The sequence below is a fragment of the Vanessa atalanta genome, chromosome 17 (genome assembly GCF_905147765.1).
Source record: "Vanessa atalanta chromosome 17, ilVanAtal1.2, whole genome shotgun sequence".
NCBI classification, from domain to species: Eukaryota; Metazoa; Arthropoda; class Insecta; order Lepidoptera; family Nymphalidae; genus Vanessa; species Vanessa atalanta.
In genome coordinates, this window is record NC_061887.1 from 5,690,123 (window position 1) to 5,699,802 (window position 9,680).

The 9,680-nt window shown below is 31.2% G+C and overlaps 1 protein-coding gene across 2 annotated transcripts in view; it reads right to left on the reverse strand.

Annotated features, from left to right (window-relative positions):
- Positions 1-2,014, reverse strand: part of LOC125070287 (thrombospondin type-1 domain-containing protein 4-like) — a 146,617-nt gene extending 144,603 nt beyond the window's left edge. For both annotated transcript variants that reach the window (XM_047680084.1, XM_047680083.1), the window contains exon 1: positions 1,827-2,014. The gene's annotated coding sequence lies outside the window, so the exon portion shown is untranslated. The remainder of the gene's footprint in view (positions 1-1,826) is intronic.
- Between the last annotated feature and the right edge of the window lie 7,666 nt (positions 2,015-9,680).

Sequence of the window (9,680 nt, forward strand, 5' to 3'; positions counted from 1 at the left end):
AAAGCAATCTTGAACTTCAAGGAAGGTCATAGGCTTTTTATACCTAACGCCTAACGGCCAACCCCTGCAAAGCGAGCGAAGACGTGAGCGACAAATAGTTTTTAATATATTAAGAGAGTTCTTAGAACATTTTACTAAGTTCGTGCACCTTAATTTCAAAGTCACTGCTTATAGGCTTTATTCTGACAAAGAGAAGCACAACTTGCATCAACATTTTTACTACGACTTATTTAAATATATGTAATTATCGTTCACCTATATACGTATTCCTATAAAATATTAAATCTGCTGAATTTATCTAAAGTTCACTGGCAGAGAATACAGTAAATTTACGTTTTTTTCAATGAAGTTTATTATTATACTTTTTATATAAGTCTATATGTCGTCATATGTCCAAAGATACTATAGCCGATACTAATAGATGGGCGTGAAATGCGTAGAGCCTAAAGAAGACTTAATCGGGCATCGAGTAAGTCAATTTCAAGGACAGACAGTACTTCATCCATTTAGTATAGGAAATTTATTTTTATTTAAGGTATTCTGTTACTAATATCCATGTATGATTAAAAAAAATCGTTAGTCGTATAAAATCGTTAGTCGGAAAATATCGATAAGACCTCAATTCCGGGGCAGAATAAAAAAAAATACGTCATACGTTTTAATGATTTATTTATATTTTCTGAAAGTAGACTGTGTGCTTGATATGAAATATATTACTTTTTTCAATTAATATTACTCGTGGGAATGCTTTGGTCTTTAAAAATTAAACATTTCACTCAGTTTTTTTTTAAAGATCCTAAAGAATTAATTTCTTTTTTATTCATTTACTTAATTTATAGATTACTTACAATATATTTTAAATTACATCGCCTCTATTACCGAAATATATAATATACGTTTTTAAATCGCCTTGAATACTTACATACTTTTCGGTATACAGGATATTCTAATGGTTGCACGGAGTTATTTAATAATGGATTTGAGATTATATATTGATGGAAAATTTTATATTTCGTCGTCGTATAACATACAATACAATAATTTTATTTTTCCCACTATCCTAAAAGCGCCCTTTTTGCAGACTTATCTACTTCATCACAAGAAAATATTTTTAAACATAATCATTGCCGTTTTATAAATATTAAAGTGTATCTATCTCATGTGTGTACAAATTGAGCTTCAATATAAATTGGCCAGATCTGTTTTAAATATCGTGGAGTAAAATTACATCGTTTAATTCTTAGAAGTTATTGCACGTTTTATAGAGCAATAGAACCTATGATGATTACACTATGAATATTTCTTAATTAAATTAATCTAGTTGTAATCGTTTCAAGGTCAAACACTTTGTACGGAACCGAAGTACGTTAATTTAATATTAATAACTTAAACAGTAGATGCATATACATAAAATCAATTAATCGAAATCATCGTAATACGTAAAACATTCAAAATTGCATAAAATGACTTGGAAAAACTTACGTCCCAATTTTCCAAGCATGTTGTAATTTTTAAAAAAAATGTATACTATAAACTATTAAACTATATAAAAACATTAAATTAAAGTTATGAAAATGTTTTGAAAACCACGTGAAAACGAAAATAAGCGTTTCTTTCGTAATATATTATTAGCATTGTCCCAAAACTATTAGTTACGACAGTTTATTCAAATTAATGTGCGGGCTAGTTTAAGGTTAGCTCATTGAACTATGTATCCGGTTAATTAAATTACTGTCAATAGAATAATCGTAACGTAAAATCATTCAATATTTAAAAAAAAAAAAACGTAACAAAATTCCCGCAAATTTTCCTTATCAGATACTGACCTCAAAAATCACGGATCACTGAAAATCATTCACTCATTCACAAACAACGGAATTTCAATTAAGTTGAATGAATAATGTTTAGTTATATTTTTTGTTCACGAACAGTTTTTGTTAGTCTCTGTAGTCAAGTGCGAAAGCCGCGTGATAAGGACCTCGTGGTGTCGAGCGGCACGTCCGACCACGAACGCGAGATGTTGTCGACTATGGAGTACGTGGAATGGGACATCGCTATGACTATGAACTGTATAATATGGTCTCAGATGCGTACTACTATTTACTTCTTTATACGACAGTATATGTTCTCGTTCCATATATTCAGTTGACTGAAAACTGCTTTCAAATAGATAAAAGTTTTAGATTTATAAATCGAATGTGAATTACGAGTACTGAGAAATGTTATCTATCTTTTTCTTAATGTTCTGTTTGCAATCGAGCTCCCATTTCTTAGTGCGACGTCAGGATTATGTTCTGATGTTAATTGTATTTGGATACGTTCCAAGTTCTTGGCATTCGTTGTTCAAGTAATTCGTGATATATAACTATAATGATTTTACTTACTAAAATAATGAAAAAACAACGACACCTAGAAGAATGAATAATTTATAAAACACTGACAAAAGATATATTTTTTCAATTTGGTTAATATTCAAAGTCTAATGTCATTCGTCCTAGTTAAATGTAATTTAGTCACGTCAATTCGAAGTCAACAATTTTCCTCTTATCTGTCAATAAATCATATTGAAAAGGCATTCAATTTGGTCTCAAGAAAGCTTATCCGATTGATTTGAATGTCATCATTCAATGCTATTGCGAGTTTATCATTTCATTGAACTGATGTGGACGTAATCTTACCTATAGCATAGAAAATAAAATATAATATAACACATTATGATTACTCAAAGTAACAGCCTGTAAATGCCCCACTGCTGGGCTAAGGCTTCTCCACGCTGATCCAATTCGGGTTGGATTTACATGGGATGCAACAAGACCTTCCTTCAATATCGAGTATTAAAATAATTATTATAAATACATACTAAGCACATGAAAATTTAATTTTGTCGCATACCAATGCAACTCGCAAATATCGAAAAATGAGAAAATAAATGTTTAATCGAACGAATTGAGTCAGCTAACTTTGAATATTCCCAAAAGTATATTGTCGTATTTTTTCATATTTTGTATGTCATGTAACTCTTGTTTTTTTTTATATCTATTTTATACAAAACAATAGAATCGCTACAAATTTCACGGCTGTCCACTGCATTGTTACTAACGTCAACGAATTCACTTGAACGTAAATACTTAAATGAGATTTTTACATCTGTTTGAAGACTATTAAGACATTTAAAAGTATTTTTTCTCTAAAAATAAAAATATATAAATGTATATTTAATAATAGAGTTTTTTATCTCGTTTTATTTTTACATAATATAATATTTTTGAACAGAATTTTCACTGAATTTTATACTACATATTTATTCAACTAAAAAACCTTATTTGGAATATGATCAGAAATGAAAGCTTTCCAAAATTCTAACCTGTAATCTTCGATTGAGATTCAGGTTTTTTTTACCACTGGGCCATGTCGGTTCTAATATCAAAGTTTTTTTTTTAATTCTTTTAATTATTGATATGATGCTCTATTTTCTATCATACATCGATGAATGACTTGTTGTAAACATGAATGGTTTTTGCAATTAGAAATATATAGTCTGTGAAAGTATCTCTAGTGTCACATACTATGTTTTGGTAGGGCTTTGTGCTAGCCCGTCTGGGTAGGTAAACCCCACTCATCAGATACCACCAAAGAGCAGTAGCCAATATTTTTGTGTTCCAGTTTGAAGGTTGGGAGGGCACTGGCGATGTAAGTACGGTTAAGATTTCTTACTGCACCATTGTTTATGTGTGTATCTAGTGTATAATTTTTTTTTTAAATATTTAAACTATTTTTTGTCGTTGTCTTAATTCGCTGGGGATTTTTTTAATACCATTTTTTTCTATGTGGTTTAATTATTGTCAAACGTTGTTAATTTGCTTTATCGTGAGTCATCTGTTTGTCAATATATAATATACAAAAGGCAACTAAGTTCCAACCCGCTGGCCGACGACACCTCGTTTCTATGTTTTTTATAAAGCAAGTATGGCGGACAGTAATTTAAAAAAATAATATTTTTGATACATCTATGAACTTTTTATTTTTATACAAATTAATTAATTACGTAGTTAAAATTAATTTGTAAATTAAACTACTTATTTCATTTGTGTGTTGGATGTAAAACTAAATTTTAATTAAAAGTAACAGCCTGTATAATATTCCCACTGCTAGGCAAAAGCTTAGACATTACTCCCTTACATTAAATTATATACTACCCCTCTGAAACTGAACCTCCAACCTGCGATTGAGATTCACATGTTCTAAATACTGAGCTATGTTGGCTCATGAATCCATTAAATAATATTCAAATTTAGTTATCAGTTTTTATCACGTTATATGTAAATGAAATGTCAACAGCATTTGATTAACTCGTTCTATGAGTATCTTGTAATAATGACGACTGTCTGTCAATTTACACGTTATGACGAGCTTGATTTCTTATTATGTTGAACTATTCTATGAGAATAAAGTCGAAACTCACCGTAGGACACGATTGTGAATTGTCCGAAAGTGATATACATCTATACTAATACCACACTTATACCAATACTAGTAAATGCGAAAATAACTCTGTTTTTCTGTCTGTCACGCTTTGGGTATGAAGCAAGCTTGAACGCCAAGTAGGTACTATTACTATTTTATAACAACTGGCCATTATCCCACAAACGCGGGCGAATTTAGGGCCGACAATTAGATTATAATAATTGCTCATTATAACATTTTAAACACACACTCAATCCGTGTATAAACAATATCAAAGGATGGTTTATTAAAATTGCCTGACAGTTCGTCTGTACCGATGGAGTTTAAGTGAAATTCGTTTCGTTAGTATTAATGTTTATATTTAACTAAATTCACGAGAAAATTAGTTTTTTTTCTATATACTTGTTGCCCGTTCTTACTTCATACGGCTGTAATTTTATTTTCAACCAAACGGCAAAAAGGAGGAGTTCAGTGACACACACGTACGATGAAATATATGCAACATTTTTCTATTAAACTTAATTAAGAAGTTCCTTATAAAGCACTTTAAAGTTTTATTAAGCGACTACAGATTTTTTATGATATTTTTTTTATTGATGTGTCAAAGTAACAAAATCTATTTGAGACGTCGAATTAAGTTACATAAAAAAAAAATAAAGATAAGTATTAATTAGATAAAATTAATAAAAGTATTAAACTAATTATGAAGGTGAGCATAAATTACAACTGTCTCATTGGCTAAGTGCTCAGTTTGTGCGATTGCAGGTGAGGCATCGTTTGGAAATGAGACAGATATTCGGATAATAACGACTGATCTGAACATGCCTGACGTTCAGAGGACGTTATTTTCCTAGACATTGTCGCTATAAGAAATATTACACCACAGTGTTAACAATCGAAACTATGATGTTAAGGCCCTTCAATCAAACTGAATCATTCACCCTCAAAACCGGAACAAGGCAATACAAAGTATCGCTGTTTGGCACTAGTGGGAACCTTGTAAAATAAAGTTAAATTATATTTAAAGACAAGTTATCTTGACCTCTGTCCGGTCGTCTTTTATTGCCGTTGCATTAGCTTGAACATCTTATACTAGTACGGGAATATAGGATTCCCTTGCGTTTGTTCGTTCGTAATATCATAATATCGTTTTGGTCCGTCAACAGACAGAGATAAATTAAAAGATTGACAAGGAGCCGGGCGTACTTCGGGCGAAGCGCAACGGAAATAAATTTTCACTGCCAATAAAATAATATGTGATACACTTAAATAATATGTGAAATAAGTGAGAACGATTAGTTCACGAGATAATTATCGTGGACAAAAAAAAACACATCTGTGTGTGCGTGCATGTTCGCTTTTTCACGCGGTAAGATCAATCGCTCAGTGTAGTCATTCGCACAATTTTTCCGCGCGTGGGTTCGAGCGTGCGCCTGTATCGTCGGCGTCGTGTGGTGTGCGCAGTGTGTAAAATGCATGCCGACACTAAGGCGCTTTAAGTCAGTATCTGGCGCGATATCTATATGTATATAATATTAAAAAAATATATAGCAATTTTTCTATGCAAGATTATTTATATTTTATACATCAATTGAGAATAAACATATACCTCATTAACTATTAATATAATTAATTGATTCTTTTACAGAAATTTTGATTTGATATTTAAAATGTACAAGCCCTGCGTGGTGGTAGAAATATAGTCTATTTGGATGGATTTCACAAATCATCAATTTATCAACCGTCAAACTTTAACATTGCTATGTTTCAGGTTGAAGGATGAGTGAGCCGATGTAGTGTCTGTAATAAAATCTAGATATTGATATGATAACTGAACATTGTAATTTAAACATCTCAGAATACATAAGTCTATGGCCAAGGGTGACCACTTTAAAATATGCGGATTATTTGCAAAAAAACCTTCTTAAATATTTTTTTTTTAAATGTTTTACCTTTGTAAGTATCCCTATGATCATAAAAAAGTAAATGTTATTATATAATATAGCTAGCTAAATTAATTAAGTATTATGCTGATCTAGGGAGGTTTTTATACAAACAAACTTAAACGAGTTTTTTAAGTCGTTCAGATCACCGATTCGGAATGTCGATTCTGCTAAAAGAACTACCAAAAAACTCAGTACCTCAAATGCCTTTATAAAAAAGAAAAAGCTCGTGCAACTCGGTAGGTAGTACATGTACATGACGTCACACGGTACGTGACAAAAATTAGATTTTTCAGTTTTATTTTGAAAAGTTACGGTGAATATGAAACGTTAGACTCAAATTCGACTTTGATTAATGTTTGTTGAATCAAACCATAAACCACTTATTAAAAATGAATTTAATAGACTTGTACTATTTTTTTCACAACAATTGTTGACTCAATAGATTTCTATTCTAAATAAAAAAACAAAAACTTCGTATTTTTAAAAATATCACATCGAAAAAACCAATTAACAACAATATAATCGTGACATATAATCGCAAGTCTTCAGAAAGACAACAACAACATATAGTATTATGTAAAAAAACGTCACAAATGGTGTCAATATAAATTTTGGAGACTCGCAGGTTAAATCATTAGTAAAATAGTAGACGAACATAAATAAAATTTTATTATATTAATTTGTTATGTTGTTGAAGGACACATAATTTATCATAGTATTTCAATCGTAATGAATGAAAAGCTAAAAAAGGATAAGATCTAAAGAAACGCTCAGGTAACCCAAGAAGGCACCAAAGAGGTTCACACGGCGAAACGAAATACAATATCTAATATCATTTAACAAACTCATTACTGAATTCTCGACACGATTAGTTCAGCTAAGTTTAGTAACCGAAGCTGACATCCAAATATGTAAGTTTTAAAGATTTTGTTATATATAAATTATATCTTCGTTAATCGAAATAAAATTGTTTGATAAACTTAGATAATTTAGCTCATATTTGATTTGTGATTATAATTTAAATGTTCAAGTTTTAATAAAATATTACATTTGCTGTTTGGGTATTTAGATGCAGTCGTAATAAGTAGTTGGTACGACTTTAGGAAAACTTTGACTTTGTCGTTTTTATATATTATATACTTGCGACCCACTCCGGTTTCGCACGTGTGCAATGCTGATACTAAATACAATACAGAATGTGTTATAACATTCACAATTTTTCAGACATAGGCAATACAAACCGCTATGTCGCTAAGTTTTAAATCTGTAATATATTCGAAAAAAATCATTTAACATTCAACGTACGAACTGCACCATGTTTTTATGGTACTTAATTGAATAACATTTTTTAAGACCTTTTTAAGGTGTACTGTACTGTACTGTATTACATTATTTTGGTCTATTTCGTAGGGTTCAGCCAGCGTTTGCAGTGTAAGCGCAAAAAATGTGTTTATTTACGACATCACTTTAGAAACCTCTAAAATTATCAGTGTTTCTCTACTATATTGTGCATTTACTATACATACAAACCTTCCTCTTGAATCAATGTATCTATTTAAACAAACCGCTTTAAAATCCGTTATGTAATTTTAAAGATATTGAGCATATATAGGGACAGACAGCGGTTAGCGACTTTGTTTTATACTACTTAACGAAGTACACGTGTTTTTGTATATGTATGTTTACACGGATCTATGTTGATATATATAGTTTTTTATCACATAGGTACGCAAAGGGTAAAAAAATATATCGAGATATGATAAAATCGATTCCAAGCCAGTCCAATATAATATCAATTGTAGATTCGTTTTTTTAATTATTTAATAATTAAGCGGAGAGGCAAATGAGGCACCTCGTGATAAGTAGTCACCACCGCCCATATACATATAAGAAATAAGCTATAAGAAATGTTAACCATTCCTTACATCTCCAATACGCCAACTTTGAATTTAGGAGGGCCTTGGGCTAACACTATTTAGGGGCCCACCTAAGACATATCTGAACGTTGACTTGAAACCTTACGACCTGTTTAATTCAATGAAGTTATGTATTATTTCGCATTATCGTCTATTTTTGTCTTTGACTTGACTTAGTTGGGGCTCCCTTGAATACACGGGGCCCTGGGCTGAAGCCCAAAAAGCCATATGGTAGATCCGAACATTGTGGAATGGACTATTTAATTATATTTGCTTAAATATGACAATAGCCAAAATGTGTTTTGGTTATTACTTTTCCGGTCAACCTAGAGCCTACATTCAACACTAGAGCTTATTATTTTGTAACTTATCATCTCATTGAAAATGTGTGAGATCATTCTAAATTTTTCTTTCTTATGTGTAGATGACTTCGTTTGTAATATTTGCGTATACACTACATACTTGGTCAAACAAAAGCGATATATCTACGCGATACGACCAAGTGCTGACCAAGTGTGGACCCACCTTTATAATTGTCATTTTCACGTTATCCATTATTTGATTTCTATCTTGGGACTTTATTTGTGACTTAATTGAACTCACTCGTACAGTTACTTATACAAAATATCTGTAGGCACGTAACTAATCGTGACCGTCCTAAATTCGATTCATTGGTACCCAGAAATGTATAAAGTTTTTACACGAGAACGACGTCTTAATGCGTGTGTATTTTTTGCATACAATTAATCTCAATAAAACATCGGTTATTAAAATTTATTGTGACCAACGATCTACAATGTGTGTCGTGTAATGTAATGGATACAAGGAAGCGAAGACGACTATTAAATTACCTGAGAGTCGTATTTTATATAGTCACGTGACTTTAGCGTTTTAATTTTAGAAATAGATTTGCAACGAACTTTATTCGTGGATAAGAATACTTTAAAGATAGTGCTGGGTAAAATAAATCACGTGGTTCCTGCGTACAAATGAACGAAATATATAAATAATTTATATTGAACATAATTCCGAATTACATTTCCGAAAATTACAATTTCAGGTTCGATTTGTGTTTTTTTTTTTAAATAGATCTACAAGAAATATTAATCATTTCCTACATCGTCCCTTGTAACTGTAGTTAAATTGGCTCATTCACCCTTTAAATCGCAACACAACAACGCTAAGTATTACTGTTCGCTGGTAAAATATCTGATGAGTAAGTGGTACTTGCCCATGCGGTCTTGCACAAAAGACCTACCTACCAAGTAAAGTTCTATAAGTTTGTATCAAAATTATTATTGCATTGTCGTGTAATCGTCGGTGACTTTTTGCAGAATTGCAATGAATTCTACGC